Source organism: Coregonus clupeaformis, chromosome 40 (assembly GCF_020615455.1).
Source record: "Coregonus clupeaformis isolate EN_2021a chromosome 40, ASM2061545v1, whole genome shotgun sequence".
In the NCBI taxonomy this organism is placed as follows: Eukaryota; Metazoa; Chordata; class Actinopteri; order Salmoniformes; family Salmonidae; genus Coregonus; species Coregonus clupeaformis.
Window position 1 is genome coordinate 14,640,370 of NC_059231.1, and position 27,122 is coordinate 14,667,491.

Here is a 27,122-nt window from a genome sequence, read left to right on the forward strand (position 1 = left end):
TTAAAATATGTTAATGAGCCAGAGAATATTTCCCCGCCCACAATATTTTCCTACAGTGCACCATAATGAATACTGTAAAACACATTTATGGTATTTTACTGTGCATTATACAGTGTTTTACTGTTGAAATTACAGAAAGATCTTACAGTGTGCTGTTAAACAAATGTATGGTATTTTACTGTGCAGCCTATGGTAATCTAATGTAATCAGTTTACACAGTATCATACTGTTGATTCATAGGGTAAGTTACTGATAAAAGTACAAAAACGTCTAACAGTGTAGAAAAAGCCCAGACATCCCCAGGTCTGTTTCTGTCATTCTAAGCAGAGGTTAGACAAACTGCAGGCTCATCTCTTCCCCTTCCTAGATGCCAAAGGCAGCTCTTAGCTCCTAGCACTAACAAGCTATGGTTTTTGTCCAATGGTAACACACATTATTACCGTCCCGAAAAACATTTCCACTTGCTTTCTTGACACTCACTGGTTGAAAGGAACACAGTGAGGGCAGCTCTGACTTGAGGGTAAAACAACGAGGTACAACACCCATGGATTAAATAGCTGGCACAGACTCCTGAGCTAACTCATCAAGAATAGCCGTCACATCGTAAAGAACATCACCTGTGAGTTGTTATACTGTAATCACACAAACTCATCTCTTGTTACAGGATCCAGTTTAACCGGGTTCTGACTGCAACCAACCATCATGCAGAAGCAAAACCGTGCGTAAAAGCATGTATCTGTATGTGAAGAACATGCAATGTGAAGAACATGCTATCTGCAACATAAATCCATTTTACAGTACCACTCTGATCTGTCCCCTATATGAATGTAATTGTTAGGGAACCACTACCACATATCACTTGACTAAATAAACAATAACTCTAACTGTAAAGACGTCATTCAATGCTAAACCTACTATAGTCAGAACATTAGAACGTGGTCCAGAACACCACATAGGACCTGGTCAATCCAATAGAACCTGAAATCAAGAGAGCAACAGGCCAACCAATTAATCTATCACCACTAATATGAATGAAAAGCTTGCATTACGGGCAATAAGAGCATTGTAGATTTCAAGTGAAATATTGGTACAGTTCAGATCAGCAGGGAAGAGAAAAGTGCCATAAGCAATCCCAAACTGTTTCTGAATAATGAAGATGCATGTCCTTTGAGGTGCAGTGGAACTTGAAACCATGAAAGCGTCCGCTGTGTGTGTCTCTCTCTGTCGCTCTCTTTCAGAAAGCACTGAGGAGCTCTCCTCTCCTCTCCTCTCCTCTCCTCTCCTCTCCTCTCCTCTCCTCTCCTCTCCTCTCCTCTCCTCTCCTCTCCTCTCCTCTCCTCTCCCTCTCCCTCTCCCTCTCCGTCTCGTCTCGTCTCCTCTATGTACCTGGAGACTCTATTAGCCACTGCAACTGCCATGTTGCACACACACACTAATTAACTAAGTTTTCCAAACAAACCACTGTGCAGGAATAAGTGCATCTGGGAGCCCGTTCAAAGCGGGGACGGCACAGCGGCGGCAGGCGTGCCAGCCAACAAGCCAAAAGGGAATGCAAATGGGCCGGATGTGCTTTTGCCAAAAGCCATCACGCAGAAAGAGAGAGAAAGGAGTGTGTGTTTGTTCAGCGTTAAGAATGGTAATGTCAAATTGCCAAATTCACAGCAGAAGGTGTTGGCCCATAGCTAAATCCCCTGACAGACAGACAAATGGGAGTGTTGGTCCCTCACTATAATAATATCTATGACCTTTTAGTCTGGGTGTAGGTGAAGTTCGTGACTCTAGGTGCAGAAGGAGGATAATGAGCAGGATCAATGCAGCACCACTGAAGTCTATTCTCTGGGTCTGAGAACGAGAGGGTCGATTAGAGTCATAAAACCTCCTGCGTGACAGCACATGCATAATCCCCAGGAGCACACACACATCACACTGCTGCGGTGGCCAGGGGGACAGGGACCGCTGAACACACAGCCTAGGGGACTGCTGTTGCAGGACTGGACTGGCCTCCACCACCTAGAGTTCCACAACAGCCTAGTAGTCTCATGTGGCTCAGTTAGTAGAGCATGGTGCTTGCAACGCCAGGGTTGTGGGTTTGATTCCCATGGGGGACCAGTATGAAAATGTATGCACTCACTACTGTAAGTCACTCTGGATAAATGACTAAAATGTAAATGACGGTGATCTTCTGGTTGCCAATGTTGGTGGAAGTTTGAACTATAGGGGGTAGCAGGAGTTGGCCATGGGGACAGCTCTGCTCTCATTATAAAACAGCCCAAATGAAGAGTATCTCCTGCCCACTGTTAGCTATTGTCATTTCACCAACGTCTGACAATGTTGGCAGGAAGTTTGAACTGTAAGTTACAGGTTAAAAAGGGAGACCAATATGGATATCATCATTTACTATACATGCAGGCTGGTTGACTATAAGGCCAGACTGAAGAAAAGTCAAGAAAGTGTTTATGAGGGACTGATGCCAAGTGGATAGATTGGCATCACTGTCAGTTTGAATCCCCAGGCAGGTGCCAGACTAGGACTCTCTCTCTCTCTCTTTGGGAGAGCAGAGATATGTGGGAGGTATAGATCTCTAAGATGTTATCTATTTCATTCTCACCATGGTGTGGGAACACCAACTGGCATGTCAGTCTGTCTTCCTGCTCTGTTTACTAGACAGCAGGTAATGTTTGATATTGTTTTGACCAGTGCCAGATTATAAAAGTGGACCATCAAAGATGGCTTGTTGTTTTTTTATTATTCTCTTTCCCCAGGTCTCATGACCTCCTGGAGCAGTACAACACTGAGCTACAGGGAGATCCTCCAGGAGGATGACCTGAGAGCGCTGCAAAGCATGGTAGCTATCAGTACCCAGTACCCACCGTCGGCTTTATAAGCAATATCTACTTCTCTCCCCCTGAGGCAGAGGCAGCCGTATTGAGGGTTTAGCAGGGGTAAGATGATAATCTGTCTTTAACAGCATATCATGAGCTGGGTGTATTACCACTGAATTAGTTTCATCCTCAAAGCTGTGATCATCAGCCAAATCAAAAAGACCCAAAACTGAGCTACCGTCATCTTTGAATAAAACTCAAAATGTTCATTCTTTCCATACAGAGGATATTCAATTAAAAAAGTACAAAGTAGTTCAAGGATTTCAGATAACATCCTCCTGGGGTTGCTTGGCTGAGCTGCTAAGAGGGAGTTACAAAGAGTTACAGAAGATGTTATTTACTGCTGAAACGGCAGGCAGGGTTGTTCATTTATGCGTGTGAGGAGTTGAAGCTAAATAGGCTCTGGTCAAAAGTAGTGCACTATAAAGATAATAGGATGTCATTTAGAACGCATCCTAGGTCAGGGCAGAGTTCCCTGAAGCTGTTTGATAAGCTTTTGATCTCGTCCACTTCTAATATATTTCCTTCACGCTTAGAACAGGGAGAAAAAGAGAAGGTATGTGGTCCCAAATGGTGCCATATTCCCTTTACACTGCACTTCTTTTGACCAGGACCCTATGGGCCTGTAGTGCACAATGTAGGGAATATGGTGCCATTTGGGACTCAACCAGGGAGCAGCCGAGAAGAAGAGCACACCAATATCCAGCTCATGTCCGTGTGATGTAGTCAAACTGCAATACCCAGTCTACAGAAATGGACACGTTGAGCCTGTGGTGTTATGTATGTGGGCAGTACAAATCCATTCTGTATGGTCATAATACTCACAACATGGAGGACAGAGGGACTCGTACACTTGCTTTGGGACAATAAAGCTTAAATCAAACTGGTCAAAACTGGTTTTACACTTCAGAACCTGATCACAAAACAGACAGTGTTCTACATGCAGTATTTTCCCTTCAAAAGGAAGCAGGAGACAAAGGCCATTAAGAATGTAAAGTGGTTTTATCATGCGTTATTCCGAACGCCCCCTAAAACACACCAATCATTTTTCCTCTGTCGAGGGTAGACCTGGTAGGCTAATACCCAGCAGAGAGCCCCCCCTACGTGGGTATAGGGCTGGGCACACTCCCATCTCCGTGTCCATTGAAATGCATGTGATGTGTGTAGACAGACAGACTGCAGAGAGCGGTAATGCTCATCCCTATCCAAACAGCTGCAGGTGGGCAGAGGACCATTCACACCATGCAGAGCATTTAGATCTTCACCCACTGAGAGAAGAGGGAGGGAGGGAGGGAGGGAGGGAGGGGGATAGAGGGAGGAGGGAGGGAGGAAGGGAGAGAAGGACGGGGATAGAGGGAGGGAGGGAGGTAGAGGGAGGAGGGAGGGAGGGAGGGAGAGAAGGAGGGGGGATAGAGGGAGGAGGGAGGAGGGAGGGAGGGAGGGAGAGAAGGAGGGGGATAGAGGGAGGAGGGAGGAGGGAGGGAGGGAGAGAAGGAGAGAAGGAGGGGGATAGAGGGAGGAGGGAGGGAGAGAAGGAGATAAGGAGGGAGGGAGGGAGGGAGGGAGGGAGGGAGGGAGGGAGGGAGGGAGGGAGGGAGGGAGGAGGGAGGGAGGGAGGGAGGGAGGGAGGGAGGGAGGGAGGGAGGGAGGGAGGGAGGGAAGTGTGGGTGTAAAGGAATCCCTTTTGTAGATGGAACATGATGGTTCTGTGATTCCATGGTTCCGTGGTTCCATAGCCAGGAGGAGAACCCCACAATGATCCTTAGTCTGCCTCTACCTATAGAGGACTGGGTATAATACATAAGATATCCAAAGTGACTTACATTTGTTATTTATAGGTGGCCCACTATCCTGGTGTTGCAAGAGTCATGCTCTACCAACTGTACAACAGAGGCAAGTGTGATTTCACCATGGTGTTGACTAATGAGGACGAGCCCAGCTACTGGGGATATCAGTATTCCTCACCTCACTTCCTCTCCCAGCAGGAAGGCCCCCTGCCCATTTCTCTACTCATCTATAATCCACAGCCAGGCTCTGGCCTTTGTCTCTTTGAGTCAGCCAGGCTGGGGAGCGGTTGTGTGTGTGTGTGTGTGTGTGTGTGTGTGTGTGTGTGTGTGTGTGTGTGTGTGTGTGTGTGTGTGTGTGTGTGTGTGTGTGTGTGCGTGCGTGCGTGCGTGCGTGCGTGCGTGTGCGTTCGTGCGTGCGTGCGTGTGCGTGTGTATGTCCGGGCTGGAGAGTTACTAGCTGTGATACTGAATCCTTTAGAGCTTCAATCAAAACCTCATTATCAGACAGGAGATCCTGAAGGTATTAGAACCAAGAGTCTGGAGATGGAGTCTCTTCTCTTCTCCTCTTCTGTTCTCTTATCTTCTCTATTATTGTCTCTTCTTCTCTTCTATTGTCCTCAATATATGCACAGTTAGTAATTATTTTACCTGATATTTCAACATAATAAAGCAGCCTCACCGACAACACAACAACGCTTTCCAACTACGACCCAAATGGTGCTGGTTGCTGAAAGTTGGCATCAGGATCTAAATAGCTCTATGGTTTACCACAAGGATCAAACGCACGGATACTCAGTGGTGGAAAAAGTACCCAATTGCCATACTTTAGTAAAAGTAAAGATACCTTAATAGAAAATGACTCAAGTAAAAGTGAAAGTCACACAGTAAAATACTAATTGAGTAAAAGTATAAAAGTACTTGGTTTTAAATATATACTGAAGCATCAAAAGTAAATGTAATTGCAAATATATACTTAAGTATCAAAAGTTAAAGTAAAAGTCTAAAATCACTTCATTTTTTATTTTAATTTTTTATGTACTGATAGCAAGGGTCACACTACAACATGCAGACATAATTTACAAGTGAAGCATTTATGTTTAGTGAGTCTGCCAGAGGCAGTAGGGATGACCAGGGACGTTCTCTTGATAAGTGCGTGAATTGGATCATTTTCCTGTCCTGCTAAGCACTCAAAATGTAACAAGTACTTTTAGGTGTCAGGGAAAATGTATGAAGTAAAAAGTACATTATTTTATGAGGAATGTAGCAACGTAAAAGTAAAAATTGTCAAAAATATTAATTGTAAAGTAAAGTACAGATAACCCAAAAAACTACTTAAGTAGTACTTTAAAGTATTTTTACTTAAATATTTTACACGACTGTGGATACTCTCATTCTTATCTGCTGACCCTGTCAATGGTCTTCTCTTGTATCAGTAACCAGATGAAACTAAATGATCATGTTTCTCTCACAGCTTTAATGAGAAGCCAGTCATGACCCAGGACGTATCTCTTAACCCTGATAAAGTTACAACCAAAGAGATACTGTGTGACCTTTTCAAAAGAACAACCATGATTAATGTAAGTAGCTCTCCAAATTAAAATGAAGTACATCTAGCCACTGAAGTACAACCAATGACTCTGGGCAATTCCACAGTAACAGAACAATGCTGAAACTCAGATGTATCAATATCAAATGTACATCAAACTAAAATAAATGATTGCAAAGTTAAACAAACCATAACACTTTATGCACAAGGACTACTTTTAACAACTTCCACTGAAAATTGTCCAAAAACACATTTCCTTGAAGAACAGTGCAGATGCAAAGTTTGGTAACAGAATGACAGTTTGTGCTGTTTGTGCCGTCATTCTGTTACCTAAGTTACATCTGCAAAATACGCCACAAACTCAGGAATGCAGAATATGTTTTCATCTCCATCATACTACTCATCCACTCCATGGTTCTCCTTTACACTTAACAAGGTGAAACTAAACTTCACTCCCAGGGCCACCTGAGCCCCGGGCCCCCATAGGCCAAAGTATAAAACATTTCAATTTCCTCCATAAATAACTTGATGAATAAATGCATAAATTAGCTTGTTCATTAGACATTTAACCAGGTAATTACGTGGCAGGCAGGGCTCTGCATATGGCCCTCTCTTCTCTTCCTGGTTGGCATTATGTGTGTGTGTTTGGATCTGTGTGTATGTGTGTGTGTATGTGTGTGCCTGTGTGTGTGTGTGTGTGTGTGTGTGTGTGTGTGTGTGTGTGTGTGTGTGTGTGTGTGTGTGTGTGTGTGTGTGTGTGTGTGTGTGTGTGTGTGTGTGTGTGTGTGTGTGTGCGTGTGTGCGTGTGTGCGTGCGTGCATGCGCATGTGTTTGGCAGTGGGCCGGTAACAGCTAAAGGCTAACAGCTAACCCAGTCATGACTCTCCTCATCAATCTTAATGAGACAAGAATCACCACCAGACTCTGCAATGAGACACACCAGGGCCTGTATTCACAAAGCCTCTCAGAGCGAAAGTGCTTATCTAGGATCAAATCCCCCTGACTTATTAATTATAATCTAAAATAAAAAACTGATCCCAGATCAGAACTCTGAGGTGTTCAATGAATACAGGCCCAGAGCACCAGGGCTCAGTGCCATAGCCAAGATACTTTGTTGTGGTAGAGACAGTCCCAGTAGTGAAATGCTAAGACTTCTATCTACACGCACAATATTTACAGGGACCAAGTAGTTCACACAACATTGTTCATATCACTAACAACGTGTCAGGACGTTTTACGTGTCGTGCCTTACGCTCATCTGACCGTTAGCAGATTTGGTTTCTACATATTGTTCATATTATTGGTCTTATTATCTAAGACATTTTTAATTTGTCACATCTGATTGGTCCTATAGAGATAGGGGTTTAAATTAGACCCATGCCTCAAGCTGATGTCATCGTGAGCAGATGGGTTTCTACAGGTGCCATGTGACGAGGGTGTTGAGGCGAGGGGGAAACAGACACCCAGAAAATGCTTGTGGTGCTTTCACAAGCACACATGCACACACACCCACACACCCACACAACCCCTGCCCCACCACCCTTCCCACATACACCCACACCCAGGGAGGCTTGTCTATGGTGCGTGTAAGACACTATGTAACACACGTCCTTGGGAGTTAATGGCTTTCAACTGAAGCAGGTTGACATTGTTCAGCGCCAAATGCGAACAAATTAAATGAGGCAATTAAAGAGTGAATAAGCCGGCGTAGAGCGTTGATAATTGTGGCCTGATACGCCAGCAGCAATTATAATGAAGCTCATGGTTCTGCCTGGCTCGGTTAGTGATATTCCACAACACAGCTATGTGGGATACTAGGGTGTGTGTGTAGTGTGTGTGTGTGGGGGGAGGGGGGATGGGGGCGTTGTGTGTGTGTGTTTGTGTGTGTGTGTGTGTGTGTATGTGCATGTGTGCGTTCTTGCCTGTTCCTGCCTGTGCATGTGGTTTCAATATGCCCCTGTCACACTGCAGCCATAAGAGTATGTATGAGGCAGCGATGGGGGGCAGCCTGGCAGAAAATTGAGACAGTCTGCCATTTTCCCTCTCTCTCATGCTCTCATCCTTTAGGTTTATGGGCCATTGTCATTGGCCTTAGTGTGGAGCAGACTTAACAGGCCTTGTCCTACACCAGCAGAAGGGGGCGAAGGGGACAAGTTATACATGTTATTCATTGATATTTTTGAGGATTATTTTGGGAGTATAGCACCGCAAATTTCTATCTGTTTGGATATGTTAGATCTTTGCTGCAAGGGCTCTAATTTGGAGAAAAACACAGTACATAACCACACACAAACACACCACACACACACAACCACACTGCTGAACATCACAGACACACACCTTCGCCTGGGAGGAGCCAAACACACCACATTGTCCTGTTTTTACATTTTTCAGATGTTACTAAATTACAGTTTTAAGGCCATTATAATTATTTATAAAAATATCTGGCAGCGGTATTTTGCGGAGGGGGCATACTGACTAGACCAGGCAAAGATTCATTTTCCCAACAATGCAGAGTTAAAAATAAAAATGTGTAAAAAATAAAACATAAAATAGTAACACAATTAAATAACAATAACAAGGCTATATACAAGGAGTACCGGTACTGAGTCAATTTGCAGGGGTATGAGGTAGTTGAGATAATATGTACATGTAATTAGGGGTAAAAGTGACTAGGCAATTAGGATATAACAAACAGAGTAGCAGCAGCATGTGTCAAGAGTGTGAAAGAGTGTGAAAGTGTGTCTATGTGTGAGTGTGTGTGTGTGTGGCATGTTTGCCAATGAATTTGATCAAGCTATGTAGCCTATTGATTCCTTCTTGATTAATAAATAAAACACAAATGTTTTGTTGTTGCTCTGCAATAATAGCCACCTAGCAATTTTATGAAGTTGGCTTTAGCTGCCAAGCCATTTCAGGCTATCAATCATGTTAGAGTAGCTTGTTTAACTATCTTAGCTGGCATGCCTGTTGGCAAGGTTGCTAGACTTTAGAAAAGCAAGCAATAACTAAATGTACTGAATAAGACTCACATTCCTTTCAATATTTTACCCAGATTTTAGTATAGATGCAGATAACCATATTTAGTTTATTTTAAAAAGAACTACCAGTCAGGAGGATACAGACAGCTCAAGAGGTATGCTTAGATATGCAGAAAATGTATTAGTTTAGATATGAAGAAAAATACTTGATTTAAATGTAATCTGGCACCTTATGATAATATCATGATATGTGTGTATTAATTATGATGTCATGATATGTGCCTGTATTGATGATGTGTGTTATGATCTCATGCACTGTGTTGTAATTTGGATAGAATATTCTAGTTGGTGCAGTATATTGAGATGTGTGATTTACAACTGTCAGAATGTCATCCTCATTAAAATGACAATTGAACAGGTAAAGAGTTATGTTGTAATTTGGATGTAATATCCTAGTTGGTGGAGTATATTCAGATGTGTGATTTCCAACATTCAGAATGTCACCCTCATTAATTAACCCCCTAAGGTCGAAATCTAATTAGCGTAATGAAACAATCCACATCAAAATCCTTCAGTATAAGCTAGAGATATCCGCCTATGTAACACTTCCACATCTGTGGTGAAAGGTGACAGAGCTAGAGAGGTGTTTTTCAGACCATGAGACATCACACAAATCGTCTGTAGCATCCGAACAGAAAGATGAGACTCTCACGAACACGTTGGTGTTTTCTGTTTTGCTCTATGACCCCCACAAGCATCTTGGGACTCGTCTGAAGTCGGTACAGCCGATCTGCCAACTTCTGTCTGTTGCTTTGAACAGTTTGGGCTACACACTAATATGACCCCTCTGTGTAAAGGTGATACTCTCACGAACACATACAGGACAACCACAGGCCTCACAATACTTTTCTGAAGGTCTCCCGGTACCAGTTGAAAAACGTATGGAAGTACAGTATATACTGTATGGAGACAGTTAAGTGACAAAAATAAGAGGTTAAATTAATGTAAAAAGGTTTTTACAAAGAGTTTCCTGATCTTGCTTATATCTCTCAGATATAGGATAGACACTTCAGAACAAACTTCCTTTAGCAAAATTATCCTTGGTATGACCTTAAAACAATTCTATATAGCTTAGTAGAATCCCCCGGCTTAGACGGACAATTTAACAGGTAAAGAGGTATGCTTATATATATATATATTTTACATAGAGTTAGGCATAATGATTATGGCTCTAGATTACAGGAAAAAGCGTTTTCAATTCTAAATTCTCCAACTTCCGCAGGGGGACCCCGCACCAAATTATTTTTTAAGCCTCAGTTAAAGTGGTAAATTATCTTAGAGCCAACACAGATGCCAAACAGCTCTCTGTCCCTGTACTCTTGGATTTCAGTGCTGCATTCGACACTGTTGACCATGATGTCCTTCTTGACAGACTAGAGAGGTGGGTTGGCCTCTCCGGTACAGTTCTAAATTGGTTTAGGACCTATTTAACCGGTCCGAGAATTTTTTGTCACTCTTGGTGAACATAAGTCAGAGAAAATACATAGCAAATGTGGCATTCCACAAGGTTCGATTTTGGGTCCAGTACTGTTCAGTTTAAATACAGTATTTTACCCCTTGGTAGCGTTATCAGAAAGCACAGCATTGATTTTCACTGCTACACAGCAAATACACAACTTTACATTTCTGTGTCACCAGATGCTTTTAGCTCCCCGGATAAATTATTAGACTGTATTAGTGATTTAAATACTTGGATGGATCACAACTTCCTCCAGCTAAATAAAGACAAGACCGAGGTACTTATTGTTGGAGCCAAAGCACAGAGAGAGAATCTGGACGCACATTTTAATTCATGGGAAATAGAAATAAAACACCAGGTAAAAATCTAGGTGTTATTTTTTATTCTGAACTCAATTTCAAATCACACGTTAGGAATGTGACCAAAATAGATTTTTACCACCTGCGGAACATTGCCAAGGTGTGGCAGTTTCTCTCTCAGGCTGATACAGAGAGACTCATCCATGCTTTTATTACAAGTAGACTACTGTAATGCTCTCCTGTCTGGTCTACCAAAGACAGCCATTGGTCAACTGCAAAACATACAGAATACTGCAGCACGGGTACTGACCAAGACCAGATGGAGAGCACACATTACACCGGTTTTAAAGTCTCTGCACTGGTTGCCTGTGAGTTTTATAATTAATTTTAAGATTCTTCTATATGGTTTTTAAATCAATCAACGATTGTGCACCCCAATACATGTCAGACATGTTTTTAAGTTAAGTTTAACCTCCCTCCCTCCCTCCCTCCCTCTTAACGCCTCTCTTTCTTTCCCATCTCATCCTGTGTAGCGGTGCGGCCTTTCTGACCCGTGGCATACTGTTCTGTTTTCCTGTTTGCATCGCTCCACTTTGCTTTCTGGGAACAAATGGAATCCAATCACTCTGCTACAGCCTCGACTGACAGTCAGCATCCTCGCCTGACGGCTGTGTATGTGTGTGTGGGTGTGTGTGTGTGTGTGTGTGTGTGTTGTGTGTGTGTGTGTGTTTGTGTCTGTGTGTGTGTGTCTGTGTGTGTGTGTGTGTGTGTGACTGCCTGACTCACCGCAGCAGCAGCTATCTCCCATTTGGTTACTTATCAACGATGTCAAATAGTGGGTGGTGGTCTGGTCAAACATGTGGTAGAGTTCACAGATAGCACTGGGCATTCTGATGGGCGGAGTCACAGAGATACCAAGACAAAAAGCTATTAGAGACTGACAGAACACTATGGAGTAATGTGTGGCCTTCCCTGGGCAAGACAAGAGGTGATGTGGCTGCTACAGTAGATCCTGAGTGCACACAATCATTAACTCAAGTGGCAGAAAAATTGCTTGAATAGGCACGCACGCACACACACACATGCACAAACACACACACACACACACCCACACACACACAAATGTGCATGTACGTATGAATGTACATATGCAAGCACACAAACATACACGAACGCCCACATGCAGTAATTGGGAAAAAGCAGGCCTTTAATAAGGCACCTCCCTGCTTTGATAAAAGCTTTGATATGAGAAGCCTCCTCTCATAGGGAGGAGGCTTCTCCCAATGTTTTAGTCCCAGCCCAACCCAACAGAGACAGAGACAGAGACAGAGACAGAGACACAGAGAGAGAGAGAGAGAGAGAGAGAGAGAGAGAGAGAGAGAGAGAGAGAGAGAGAGAGAGAGAGAGAGAGAGAGAGAGAGAGAGAGAGAGAGAGAGTCAGCTGGCTTCAATGTATCCCCCATTAGTAGCTCCTCAGGCAGTCAAGTGTGAAATGATGACTGGGTCTGAACTAACTGGATTATAAGTCGTATAGGCTGGCATGGGCCTCGACACCCTCCCTCTCTGTCCACCCTGGCTGCTGCCAGAACAGAGCCTGCTGCTGCTGGCCTCTGAGGAGACACCGACTGCCCACTGATACCGTGTGTCATACCATGTGGTGTGTGTGTGTGTGTGTGTGTGTGTCGTACTGCCACAGCGTGTAGCAAAGGTCTAATGGAGAGTAATCAGCAGTGACTTCCAGCATGCTACTGCACTCTCAGGCTCCCCCTCCTCTCCTCTTCAAACCACCTCTCTCCACTTCTCTCCTCCCTTCCTCCCCTGTTCTCTCCTCTCATGTCTGATGCTTCTTTATACCGCTCTCCTCTTTCCAATCCCCCTCCCTCCTCTACACGTCTCCTCTACTTCAAATAGGTCCTCTGTAGCTCAACTGGTAGAGCATGGCGCTTGTAACGCCAAGGTAGTGGGTTCGATCCCCGGGACCACCCATACACAAAAAAATGTATGCACGCACGACTGTAAGTCGCTTTGGATAAAAGCGTCTGCTAAATGGCTTATTATTATAAATACATTGAGCATTTGCTTTAGCCTGCCTGCAGTGCCAGATAGGCGGGGTTTGCAGTTTCAGGACTTGTCTATTGGTCTGGTAAGCCAGGCAAGCTCAATCAAGCACAGCTAAAGTATATGAAATTATATGAAAAAGTATTTGAACCCAGGTCTGGAGAGGAGGGTGAGAGGTTTATGGTCGAGGCTTCATTAACTCTTGACAGAGAAGACCATTATAAGCAGTTAGCATCAGTGATTACCTCCCGAGTGGCGCAGTGGTCTAAGGCACTGCATCGCAGTGCTAGCTGTGCCACTAGAGATCCTGGTTCGAATCCAGGCTCTGCTGTAGCCGGCCGCAACCGGGAGACCAATGGGGCGGCGCACAATTGGTCCAGGGTAGGGGAGGGAATGGCCAGCAAGGAGGTAGCTTAGTTGGTAGAGCATGGCGTTTGCAACGCCAGGGTTGTGGGTTCGATTCCGATGGGGGGCCAGTATGAAAAAAAATATAATAATGTATGCACTAACTGTAAGTCGCTCTGGATAAGAGCGTCTGCTAAATGATTAGCCCTGTTCTGTATATCAGCAGTCAATATTTTTGTAATTCGTTCCAGTGATTGGCAGCAGAGAACTGGAAGGAATGGCGGCCAAAGGAGGTGTTGGCTTTGGGGATGACCAGTGAGATATACCTGCTGGAGGCGCATACTACGGGTGGGTGTTGCTATGGTGACCAATGAGCTAAGATAAGGCGGGAATTTGCCTAGCAGTGATTTATAGATGGCCTGGAGCCAGTGGGTTTGGCGACGAATATGTAGTGAGGACCAGCCAACAAGAGCGTACAGGTCACAGTGGTGTGTAGTGTATGGGGCTTTGGAGACAAAACGGATGGCACTGTGATAGACGACATCCAATTTGCCGAGTAGAGTGTTGGAGGCTATTTTGTAAATGACATCGCCGAAGTCAAGGATCGGTAGGATAGTCAGTTTTACGAGGGCATGTTTGGCAGCATGAGTGAAGGAGGCTTTGTTGCGAAATAGGAAGCCAATTCTAGATTTAACTTTGGATTGGAGATTCTTAATGTGAGTCTGGAAGGAGAGTTTACAGTCTAACCAGACACCTAGGTATTTGTAGTTGTCCACATACTCTAGGTCAGACCCGTCGAGAGTAGTGATTCTAGTCGGGTGGGCGGGTGTAAGCAGCGTTAAATTGAAGAGCATGCATTTAGTTTTACTAGTGTTTAAGAGCAGTTGGAGGCCACGGAAGGAGTGTTGTATGGCATTGAAGCTCGTTTGGAGGTTTGTTAACACAGTGTCCAATGAAGGGCCAGATGGATACAAAATGGTGTCGTCTGTGTAGAGGTGGATCTGAGAGTCACCAGCAGCAAGAGTGACATCATTGATATACACAGAGAATAGAGTCGGCCCGAGAATTGAACCCTGTGGCACCCCCATAGAGACTGCCAGAGGTCCAGACAACAGGCCCTCCGATTTGACACATTGAACTCTATCTGAGAAGTAGTTGGTGAACCAGGCGAGGCAGTCATTTGAGAAACCAAGGCTATTTAGTCTGCCAATAAGAATGCAGTGATTGACAGAGTCAAAAGCCTTGGCCAGGTCGATGAAGACGGCTGCACAGTCCTGTCTTTTATCGATCGCAGTTATTATATCGTTTAGGACCTTGAGCGTGGCTGAGGTGCACCCATGACCTGCTCGGAAACCAGATTGCATAGTGGAGAAGGTACGGTGGGATTCGAAATGGTCAGTGATCTGTTTGTTAACTTGGCTTTCAAATACTTTCGAAAGGCAGGGCAGGAGAGATATAGGTCTGAAACAGTTTGGATCTAGAGTGTCACCCACTTTGAAGAGGGGGATGACCGCGGCAGTTTTCCAATCTCTGGGGATATCAGGCGATACGAAAGAGAGGTTGAACAGGCTAGTAATAGGGGTTGTGATAATTTCGGCGGCTAATTTTAGAAAGAAAGGGTCCAGATTGTCTAGCCCAGCTGATTTGTAGGTGTCCAGATTTAGCAGCTCTTTCAGGACATCAGCTATCTGAATTTGGGTGAAGGAGAAGCGTGGGGGGGTAATGGGCAAGTTGCATTGGAGGGTGCAGAGCTGGTGGTCGGCGTAGCAAAATGCTTATTGAAATTCTCGATTATCGTAGATTTATCGGTGGTGACAGTGTTTCCTAGCCTCAGTGCAGTGGGTAGCTGGGATGATGTGCTCATATTCTCCATGGACTTTACAGTGTTCCAAAACTTTTTGGAGTTAGTGCTACAGGATGCAAATTTCCGTTTGAAAAAGCTAGCCTTTGCTTTCCTAACTGCTTGTGTATATTGGTTCCTGACTTCCCTGAAAAGTAGCATATCACGGGGGCTGTTCGATGCTAATGCAGTACGCCACAGGATGTTTTTGTGTTGGTCAAGGGCAGTCAAGTCTGGGGTGAACCAGGTGCTATATCTGTTCTTAGTTCTGAATTTTTGGAATGGGGCATGCTTATTTAAGATGGAGAGGAAAGCACTTTTGAAGAACATCCAGGCATCCTCTACTGACGGAATGAGGTCAATATCCATCCAGGATACCCGGGCCAGGTCAATTAGAAAGGCCTGCTCGCTGAAGTGGTCGTTTGGGTGGTCGTTTGACCGCAGACCCATTACGGACGCAGGCAATGAGGCAGTGATCACTGAGATCCTGGTTGAAGACAGCGGAGGTGTATTTAGAGGGTAAATGAGTCAGGATGATATCTATGAGGGTGCCCATGTTTACGGATTTAGGATTGTATCTGGTAGGTTCCTTGATGATTTGTGTGAGATTGAGGGCATCTAGTTTAGATTGTAGGATGGCCAGGGTTTTCAGCATATCCCAGTTTAGGTCACCAAGCAGTACGAACTCTGAGGATAGATGGGGGGCAAGCAATTCACATATGGTGTCCAGGGCACAACTGGGGGCTGAGGGGGGTCTGTAGCAAGTGGCAACAGTGAGAGACATTTCTGGAAAGGTGGATTTTTAGAAGTAGAAGCTCAAACTGTTTGGGCACAGACCTGGATAGTATGATAGAGCTCTGCAGGCTATCTCTACAGTAGACTGCAACTCCGCCCACTTTGGCAGTTCTATCTAGACGGAAAATGTTGTAGTTCGGAATGGACATTTCTGAATTTTTAAGCCAAGATTCAGACACTGATAGAACATCAGTGTTGGCAGAGTTTGCTAACGCAGTGAATAACTCAAATTTGGGAATATAATTATTGCTGCCGTGCATTCTGGTTCTATATTTGGTTCTAAAGTGGCTCGTACAAGGAAATACAAATTGCATCCACCAATGAGTTGTAAACAATTCGTGGAGCACATGATGAAGGCGTATTAATAAGAGTTTCACCAGGTGCCGTTGGGTTGTACAGTAATAGGAGGTGGTATCATATTACACAGATAAGAACAAGAACAAGAACAAATGACTGAACACACAAACCTCTGCTCTTATCAGGGTGAGGGAGAGGAGAAAGAGAGAGAAGAGAGAGAGAGGGGGAGGGAATCAGCAAGAGTGAGTTAATGGAGAGAGATATAGAGGGAAAGAGGCAGAACGAGAGCTAGAGAGAGAGAGAAAGTGAGAAGGAGAGAGAGAATCCCAGAGAGAGAGAGAGATATGGAGAAGAGGTAGAGAGAGGTGAGTCTCTTTGCAAGCCCGGTGACGGTGAGACCAGAGAAATGCTGAGAGGCACAAAGTCGAAAACACACATAAACACACACACCAGCCGGGCCAGGACCAGAGAGCATTAAAACAACTCTAGTCTCCCCATTCCCCCAACCTGATTTCCCATTCTCTTTTACCCGTCCTATCTCCTCTCTCTTCTCCTCCTCTCATGTGTCCTCTCCACATCTCCCCCACGCTCCTCTCCTCTCTGCTCCTCTCCTCTCTCTTCTCCTCTCATGTGTCCTCTCCACATCTCCCCTACGCTCCTCTCCTCTCCGCTCCTCTCATCTCATCTCCCTTCTCCTCCTCTTTGCTCTCTCGTCTCTCTTCGCCTCTCCTCTTTCGCTCTGCTCTCTTCTCTCCATCTCTCATATTTATAGTGTTCACTTCAGTTCAAGGGAAAAGAAAGTGGATCTAGCAAAACTCCATTGGCAAAAGTAAAAATAAATCTGAGTTTCAGAGAGGGAAGGAGGAAGGAAGGTGCAGAGAGGGGGTAGCATATGCACTGTTCCAGTGTGGGTTAAGTGGTCAGGTTTGTGTTAGGTTCGTCAGGGCCAGCGTGGGTGCAGTCCTTGACCCCTGGGTGAGGGTAGTAGATGCTCTTTCCACCACAAGGTCAAGAACCGGATGGAAGCAATTCCAGATAGCAGCAATTCAAGATAGCAATGCAATATTTTCTTACAATATTGTTTCCAGAGAGCACAGCATACAGTACCACTGACCAAAACAAGGTTATCAACAGCTTTAGAAATCCACCAGCAATTGTGTTACATTGGCTCTAAATGCTTTGATCCAATAGATCAGTGTTTCATTGCTGAAATACCACCTGAAAACCACCCTAGTCTTCAATCCTATTGTAAGAGTACAACTAGATATCAATACTGAAGTAAATGTACTTAACATCAAAGAGAACCCATACAGTTAAAATAACAGTGTTCCTAGGTGTTCAATAACTGTAATGATTCCACTGGCTCACAGGAGGTCACAATGATATTCAAACTTATCTGCTTCCTGTGTCATGCTGCAAGAGAAATATTAACACAAACATATGTTGCTGAAACATGATTCAAGGAAAATCACAGTTATCACACAGTAAACTTGCACAATCTTCACACGCACACACACAGACACACAGTACTGTATACACACTCAATCAATTAAATCCTGTCTCAAGATGCCTATATGATTCAGTACTTAGTGGATCTGTTGCTTTGAATTAGTAGTGAGGAGAACAGCTTCAGAAAGATACTACCATACTCCCCTACTACAACTCCTGTACTACTCTCTAAGTTTGCAAAACAAACTAAGAAAACCAAGTGTGCATCCTGGGGCGGCAGGTAGCTCAGTGGGTAAGAGCGTTGTGCCAGTAACCGAAAGGTCGCTGGTTCTAATCTCCGAGCCGACTAGGTGGAAAATCTGTCGATATGCCCTTAAGCAAGGCACTTAACCCTAATTGCTCCTGTATCCTCTGGATAAGAGTGTCTGGTAAATGTAAAAATCCCAAATGGCATCCTATGGGCCCTGGTCAACAGTAGTGTAACTCTGAGACTGATGGTGGAAGAGAGCCTCTCAAGTAGCTGATGCGGCACAATGTGACAGGCTAAAAGACTACATGAATAACAATAAAGTAGTCAAATGGAAAAACAAAAGCCCAGAGAAAAAGAAGGGGTTCTCTCTCTGAAGAATCAGAGGATTTGTTTGCCTTGTGAATCCTGAAAAATGCAGTGAGTGAGATAGACTTCAAAGTTATCAAACTACAGAGAGCATTTTGTTCTGTTAGTGTAGTGGGAATCCTTCATCATAAGATGCATTGTCCTTATCCCTTGTTTGGCTAAGAACTGGTTGTGGATATAACAGTGAGGAACCATGAGGGCCTTCTATCTCAAGGCATCACTAGCCGGCCTCCACCCAGTACCCTGCCCTGAACTTAGTCACTGGCACTAGCCGGCTACCACCCGGATACTCATCCCTGCACCTTAGAGGCTGCTGCCCTATGTACATAGACATTTAACACTGGTCACTTTAATAATGGAACACTGGTCACTTTAATAATGTTTACATACTATTTCAACCATTTCATATGTATATACTGTATTATAGTCCATCATATTCAACTATTGCTGTACATATACTATTCTATATACATATTCTTCAGATATACTATATATTCTATCATCATACTGTCCATAATGTCTATACTTCCCATCACATAAATACAGTTGAAGTCGGAAGTTTAAATAACTTAGGTTGGAGTCATTAAAACTCGTTTTTCAACCACTCCACAAATTTCTTGTTAACAAACTATAGTTTTGGCAAGTCAGTTAGGACATCTACTTTGTGCATGACACAAGTAATATTTCCAACAATTGTTTACAGACAGATTATTTCACTTATAATTCACTGTATCACAATTCCAGTGGGTCAGAAGTTTACATACACTAAGTTGACTGTGCCTTTAAACAGCTTGGAAAATTCCAGAAAATTATGTCATAGCTTTAGAAGCTTCTGATAGGCTAATTTACATAATTTGAGTCAATTGGAGGTGTACCTGTGGATGTATTTGAAGGCCTACCTTCAAACTCAGTGCCTCTTTGCTTAACATCATGGGAAAATCAAAAGAAATCAGCCAAGACCTCAGAAAAACAATTGTAGACCTCCACAAGTCTGGTTCATCCTTGGGAGCAATTTCCAAATGCCTGAAGGTACCACGTTCATCTGTACAAACAATAGTACGCAACTATAAACACCATGGGACCACGCAGCCGTCATAAGGGGGGGGGGGGGCTTGCAAGCCGAAGAACACCATCCCAACCGTGAAGCACAGGGGTGGCAGCATCATGCTGTGGGGGTGCTTTGCTGCAGGAGGGACTGGTGCACTTCACAAAATAGATGGCATCATGAGGAAGGAAAATTATGTGGATATATTGAAGCAACATCTCAAGACATCAGTAAGGAAGTTAAAGCTTGGTCGCAAATGGGTCTTCCAAATGGACAATGACCCCAAGCATACTTCCAAAGTTGTGGCAAAATGGCTTAAGGACAACAAAGTCAAGGTATTGGAGTGGCCATCACAAAGCCCTGACATCAATCCTATATAAAATGTGTGGGCAGAACTGAAAAGTCTGTGCGAGCAAGGAGGCCTACAAACCTGACTCAGTTACACCAGCTCTGTCAGGAGGAATGGGCCAAAATTCACTCAATTTATTGTGGGAAGCTTGTGGAAGGCTACCCGAAACATTTGACCCAAGTTAAACAATTTAAAGGCAATGCTACCAAATACTAATTGAGTGTATGTAAAATGCTGACCCACTGGGAATGTGATTAAAGAAATAAAAGCTGAAATAAATAATTCTCTCTACTATTATTCTGACATTTCACATTCTTAAAATAAAGTGGTGATCCTAACTGACAGGGAATTTTTACTTGGATTAAATGTCAGGAATTGTGAAAAACTGAGTTTAAATGTATTTGGCTAAGGTGTATGTAAACTTCTGACTTCAACTGTATGCTGTGTATATATATACACTACCGTTCAAAAGTTTGGGGTCACTTAGAAATGTCTGTGTTTTCGAAAGAAAAGCAATTTTTTTGTCCATTAAAATAACATCAAATTGATCAGAAATACAGTGTAGACATTGTTCATGTTGTAAATGGCTATTGTAGCTGGAAATGGCTGATTTGTAATGGAATATCTTCTTAGGCGTACAGAGGCCCATTATCAGTAACCATCAGTCCTGTGTTCCAATGGCACGTTGTGTTTGCTAATCCAAGTTTATCATTTTAAAAGGCTAATTGATCATTAGAAAACCCTTTTGCAATTATGTTAGCACAGCTGAAAACTGTTGTGCTGATTAAAGAAGCAATAAAACTGGCCTTCTTGAGACTAGTTGAGTATCTGGAGCATCAGCAATTGTGGGTTCGATTACAGAATCAAAATGGCCAGAAACAAATAACTTTCTTCTGAAACTCGTCAGTCTATTCTTGTTCTGAGAAATGAAGGCTATTCCAAGCGAGAATTGCCAAGAAACCGAAGATCTCGTACAACGCTGTGTACTACTCCCTTCACAGAACAGTGCAAACTGGCTCTAACCAGAATAGAAAGAGGAGTGGGAGGCCCCGGTGCACAACTGAGCAAGAGGACAAATACTTTAGAGTGTCTAGTTTGAGAAACAGACGCCTCACAGGTCCTCAACTGGCAGCTTCATTAAATAGTCCTCGCAAAACACCAGTCTCAATGTCAACAGTGAAGAGGCGACTCCGGGATGCTGACCTTCTAGGCAGAGTTGCAAAGAAAAAGCCATATCTCAGACTGGCCAATAAAAATAAATATTAAGATGGGCAAAAGAACACAGACACTGGACAGAGGACGATTGGAAAAAAGTGTTATGGACAGACGAATCGAAGTTTGAGGTGTTCGGATCACAAAGAAGAACATTTGTGAGATGCAGACCAAATGAAAATATGCTGGAGGAGTGCTTGATGCCATCTGTCAAGCATGGTGGAGGCAATGTGATGGTCTGGGGGGGCTTTGGTGTTGGTAAAGTGGGAGATTTGTACAGAGTAAAAGGGATCTTGAAGAAGGAAGGCTATCACTCCATTTTGCAACGCCATGCCATATCCTGTGGACGGCGCTTGATTGGAGCCAATTTCTACAACAGGACAATGACCCAAAGCACAGCTCCCAACTATGCAAGAACTATTTAGGGAAGAAGCAGTCAGCTGGTATTCTGTCTATATTGGAGTGGCCAGCACAGTCACCGGATCTCAACCCTATTGAGCTGTTGTGGGAGCAGCTTGACCGTATGGTATGTAAGAAGTGCACATCAAGCCAATCCAACTTGTGGGAGGTGCTTCAGTAAGCATGGGTTGAAATCTCTTTAGATTACCTCAACAAATTGACAACTAGAATGCCAAAGGTCTGCAAGTCTGTAATTGCTGCAAATGGAGGATTATTTGACGAAAGCAAAGTTTGAAGGACACAATTATGAATTCTATCAAAAATCATTATTTCTAACCTTGTCAATGACTACATTTCCTACGCATTTTGCTATATTTCCCATTCAAACTAATTTCATGTATGTTTTCATGGAAAACAAGGACATTTCTAAGTGACCCCAAACTTTTGAACGGTAGTGTATATATACACTCCGGACTCCGACATTGCTCGTCCAAATATTTATATATTTCTTAATTCCATTATTTTACTTTTAGATTTGTGTGTATTGTTGTGTATTGTTAGATATTACTTCAGAGAAGGTCTAAGGATTTAAACAAATGTATATTTAATCTTTACAACAATTGTAATACTTTTCTGATTTAATCTCTTCAGTTTGTGTTGAAAAGAGAAGTGTTACTAATGAAGAGAAAAAAAAATCCAATCAGGATTTTCTTTGGTGGTCTCTGGGTAGAAAAACACTAGCTAGCTCAGCCAGACATTGGCTAGGCTTTCAGAAGTTGGACAGAAGGCCTCTGCCATACAACTGTATTAGAGCAGAATTTTGGAGTAACAGTGGAATGAGCCAATCACATTTTGACTTGCAATGGGTGGGACCGTTTACCCCAAAAAATTTGACGTGTCTAGGCCTTCTCGATTTGGTTCTGTTTGATTCATTCATAATGTCATCAAAAAGCATTGCTCCTCCTTCACTAGAACTAGAATGGTCTGACTACAGAAGATATAATGTCGGGCGTATTAAGTGATGCTACTGTATGCTTTCTGTTATTTTCTAGATGTTATATTTGATACAACGTATTGGAAGATATTTGGTGCAACAGGGCATAATAGAATACACAAGGTACACTTTCGAAATTTGGTTGTGCATCAGCAGTCACTCAATTAGCCCATGTCAGCAAAAAAATTTTAGATTGGTAAGTTAGTCTAGCCAGCTATCTAAACTTGTAGTAAGCATGGTCGAATTCCTGACTGGCGTGGGGCACATTGATCATCAGTTATCATATTAAAAACGGCAAAAATGGTTACATTATCTATGAAATGGGCTTTTAAATTGTATGTAATTCAAAATAGTGAGCTTTCAAATTATGGATGTATGAACATTTTAAAGTGGTTAAAATTCATGACATTTTTATGACGCTAATATGATTAAACTAAAGAAAATATACATTTTAAGTTTTTGACATTTTTATGTTTACTGTTTAAAAAAACTGATATTAATGGACCAAAATACTAACAAATCTCAAAACTGATAGGTTGATGCAAAAATGTCATTTCAGTGCCTGACCTTAATGGTTAATGATTATCGCGTCTCTCCTACTATCAGTTGTGAACTGGGCTCTTATCTGATCTGTAACTGCCATCCGTCTATCTTTGCTCACACTGTTCTACACAGTAATGACACCTAATGGAGGGGGTAGATAGACAGATACACACACAAAGCTGCAGAGATCAATACTCTATTGTGTAACACACTACAACAGAGGTTAACTAAATTATCATGTGTGTATTTACATCTCTACACAACAATGTAATCAATGACGAGCGCTAGTCGATTCAGGTTACTGTAGTTCTCTCTCTCTCTCTCTCTCTCTCTCTCTCTCTCTCTCTCTCTCTCTCTCTCTCTCTCTCTCTCTCTCTCTCTGTCTCTCTCTCTCTCTCTCTCTCTCTCTATTCAATTCAATTCAATTCAATTTAAGGGCTTTATTGGCATGGGAAACGTATGTTAACATTGCCAAAGCAAGTGAAGTAGATAGTAAACAAAAGTTAAATAAACAATAAATATTAACAGTAAACATTACACCCAGAAGTTCCAAATGAATAAAGACATTTCAAATGTCATATTATGTCTATATATAGTCTTGTAACAATGTGCAAATAGTTAAAGTACAAATGGGAAAATAAATAAACATAAATATGGGTTGTATTTACAATGGTGTTTGTTCTTCACTGGTTGCCCTTTTCTTGTGGCAACAGGTCACAAATCTTGCTGCTCTGATGGCACTCTGTGGTTTTTCACCCAGTAGATAAGGGAGTTTATCAAAATTGGGTTTGTTTTTCAAATTCTTGTGGATCTCTGTAATCTGAGGGAAATATGTGTCATTTGGCAGGAGGTTAGGAAGTGCAGCTCAGTCTGCACATACATTTACATTTTAGTCATTTAGCAGACACTCTTATACAGAGCGACTTACAGTTAGTGAGTGCATACAAATGTATTATTTTTTGATTTTTTTATTTCATACTGGCCCCCCGTGGGAATCGAACCCACAACCCTGGTGTTGCAAACACCATGCTCTACCAACTAAGCTACATCCCTGCCGGCCATTCCATCCCATACCCTGGATGACGCTGGGCCAATTGTGCGCCGCAGACCTGTCTTCTCTCTCTCTCTCTCTCTCTCTCTCTCTCTCTCTCTCTCTCTCTCTCTCTCTCTCTCTCTCTCTCTCTCTCTCTCTCTCTCTCTCTCTCTCTCTCTCTCTCTCTCTCTCTCTCTCTCTCTCTCTCTCTCTCTCTCTCTCTCTCTCCCTCTCCCTCTCCCTCTCCCTCTCCCTCTCCCTCTCTGGAATTCAGTATTTTATTTTATCCATAATTCTATACTCCAACCATTTTCCTTCAAGGGTTTTTTATTCAGTTTTATTCTTGTTTATATCAGATTGTCTTTGTGGTCGTCCTCTTGTAAAACGCAATAAACCTGAGAGTGCATTACATAAAATCTTGTTTATGAGGGCGGTTTGTATCATAAACAAAAAATGTATTCCTTGAAGAGAGGAGAGTTTTGTCTGATGCTGTTTCATTTGTGCTTGTTTCTGGCTATTGTAGCTTTGCTGTAATATTATGTACAAGAGTAAAGGGACAGCCTCATACACACATTTTCTTTCAGACTAGTGGGGATATGAATGATCATCAACGTAAGGGAATTTCATATTTTTTAACCTAAATCAAATGACATGTTGACATTTTTTTGTTGATTTCACGTTGAATTCACATTAGTTGACAACTCAACCAAATCTAAATCAAAACTAGACATTGAAATGACATCTCTGCCCAGTGGGATATTACTGTTGTTGTCTCTACACATCCACCATGACTGTGAGCGATGGAAAGCATTGTAAAACGATGAGACAGCATATAGGGAGGAGGTCAGAGACCTGGCAGTGTGGTGCTAGGACAACAACCTCTCCCTCAACATGAGCAAGACAAAGGAGATGATCGTGGACTACAGGAAAATGAGGCCCGAACAGGCCCCCATTCACATCGGCGGGGCTGTAGTGGAGCGGGTCGAGAGATTCAAGTTCCTTGGTGTCCACATCATCAACAAACTGTCATGGTCCAAACACACCAAGACAGTCGTGAAGAGGGCACGACAACGCCTTTTCCCCCTCAGGACACTGAAAAGATTTGTCATGGGTCCCCAGATCCTCAAAAGTTATACAGCTGCACCATCGAGAGCATCCTGACTGGTTGCATTACCACCTGGTATGGCAACTGCTCGGCATCCGACCATAAGGCGCTACAGAGGGTAGTGAGTACGGCCCAGTACATCACTGCGGCCAAGCATCCTGCCATCCAGGACCTATATACTAGGCAGTGTCAGAGGAAGGCCCCAAAAATTGTCAAAGACTCCAGTCACCCAAGTCATAGACTGTTCTCTCTTCTACCGCACGGCAAGCGGTACCGGAGCGCCAAGTCTAGGTCCAAAAGGCTAATTTACAGCTTCTACCCCCAAGCCATAAGACTGCTGAACAATTAATCAAATGGCCACCTGGCCCCCCTTACACCTGATGCACCAAAGCATCCCCAAACCATCATACTACCACCACCATGCTTTACCGTTGGTATGAGGTTCTCACTGTGGAATGCAGTGTTTGGTTTTTGCCAGGCATAATGGGACCCATGTCATCCAAAAAGTTGACTCAAGTTTGCCAAAAAGCACCTGGAAGCACCTGGATGATCGTCAAGACTCTTGGAAAAATGTTCTATGGACAGATGATTTAAAAGTATAACTTTTTGACGACATGGGTCCCATTATACATGGCGAAAACCAAACACCGCATTCCACAGTAAGAACCTTATACCAACGGACGGCAGTTGGAGAGATAGAGAAAGAGTGTAATAGAGTGATTTCTCCTACACCTAGACAGTTGTGTTGTCCACTTTCTCCTCCAGAGAGGCACAGGCAGGCAGACACAGGATGTGTCCGAAATGGAACCATATTCCCTAAATAGTGCATTATGGGGAATAGGGTGCCATTTGGGACTTAGACACACACAGGGCTGATGCAGCCTGTCTGTGCTGTGGCATGTTTGCTGTGTAGCTGTCCTAATACTAAAAGCAATCACTCCAGCCATCAGGTCCCATACACATCTCTGTCTCCCCTCAGCCACCCTGCCAAAGACCCAGGACAGACAACATGTAAGCTCTATAACCTCCACACAGGAAAACACAAGCTCCCCTTACTCTCACACATTAAAATAGCTTTTTCAATTAATAAACGCACACAAACAACATAGTACCTATATTCTCAACTTCAAACACAGGGGCATACAACTACACAGAACTTTCCTATGAAAACACACAGACTATCTTCAACACCCCATCTGTACTCACACGCAACTACAGAAATGTCAACCAAACCACAGACACACAGTCACACACACACAGACTAGCATATGGTTGTCATCTCAGTTTTCAAGTCTCTTCTCCCACCTTGCAGGCAGGGCAACACACACAGGGGGTCTGCCTGGGCCCTCGCTAGCAGCCTATCTGTCTGTCTGAGACTGAGACCAGCTACAAGCACTGTTAGCCACCCGCTCACTCTGCACCATGCTCCGCTCTGCCTCAGCTCACAGGAGAATCTCATTCATCAAGGCTAGCTGCTAACAGATGGAGTTTGAGCAACTCCTGGGGTTCCCTCTCAGGACACATTACAGCACACATCCACTAACAATGTGCTTCATTTAAATAGGAGGGAGAGAGAGAGGGAGGAAGGGAAATAGAGAGAGAGAGAGAGAGAGAGAGAGAGAGAGAGAGAGAGAAGGGAAGAGAGAGAGAGAGAGAGAGAGAGAGAGAGAGAGAGAGAGAGAGAGAGAGAGAGAGAGAGAGAGAGAGAGAGAGAGAGAGAGAGAGAGAGAAAGGTAAAGAGAGAGAAAGGTAGAGAGAGAGCGAGAGAGAGCCAGACAGCGAGAGAGAGAGAGAAAGAGAGAGAGAAAGGTAGAGAGAGAGCAAGAGAGAGCCAGACAGCGAGAGAGAAAGAGAGAGAGAGAGAGAGAGAGAGAGCGAGAGAGTGAAAATGAGGAAAGGGAGATTGATACAGGCAATGGTGAATTACACACAGCAAATATATTTGATTAGATCTTAAAATGTATGACTGATACTGATCAAGCATCTCTCCCTCTTGATCAGTATCATACGTACTAATCAAATACATTT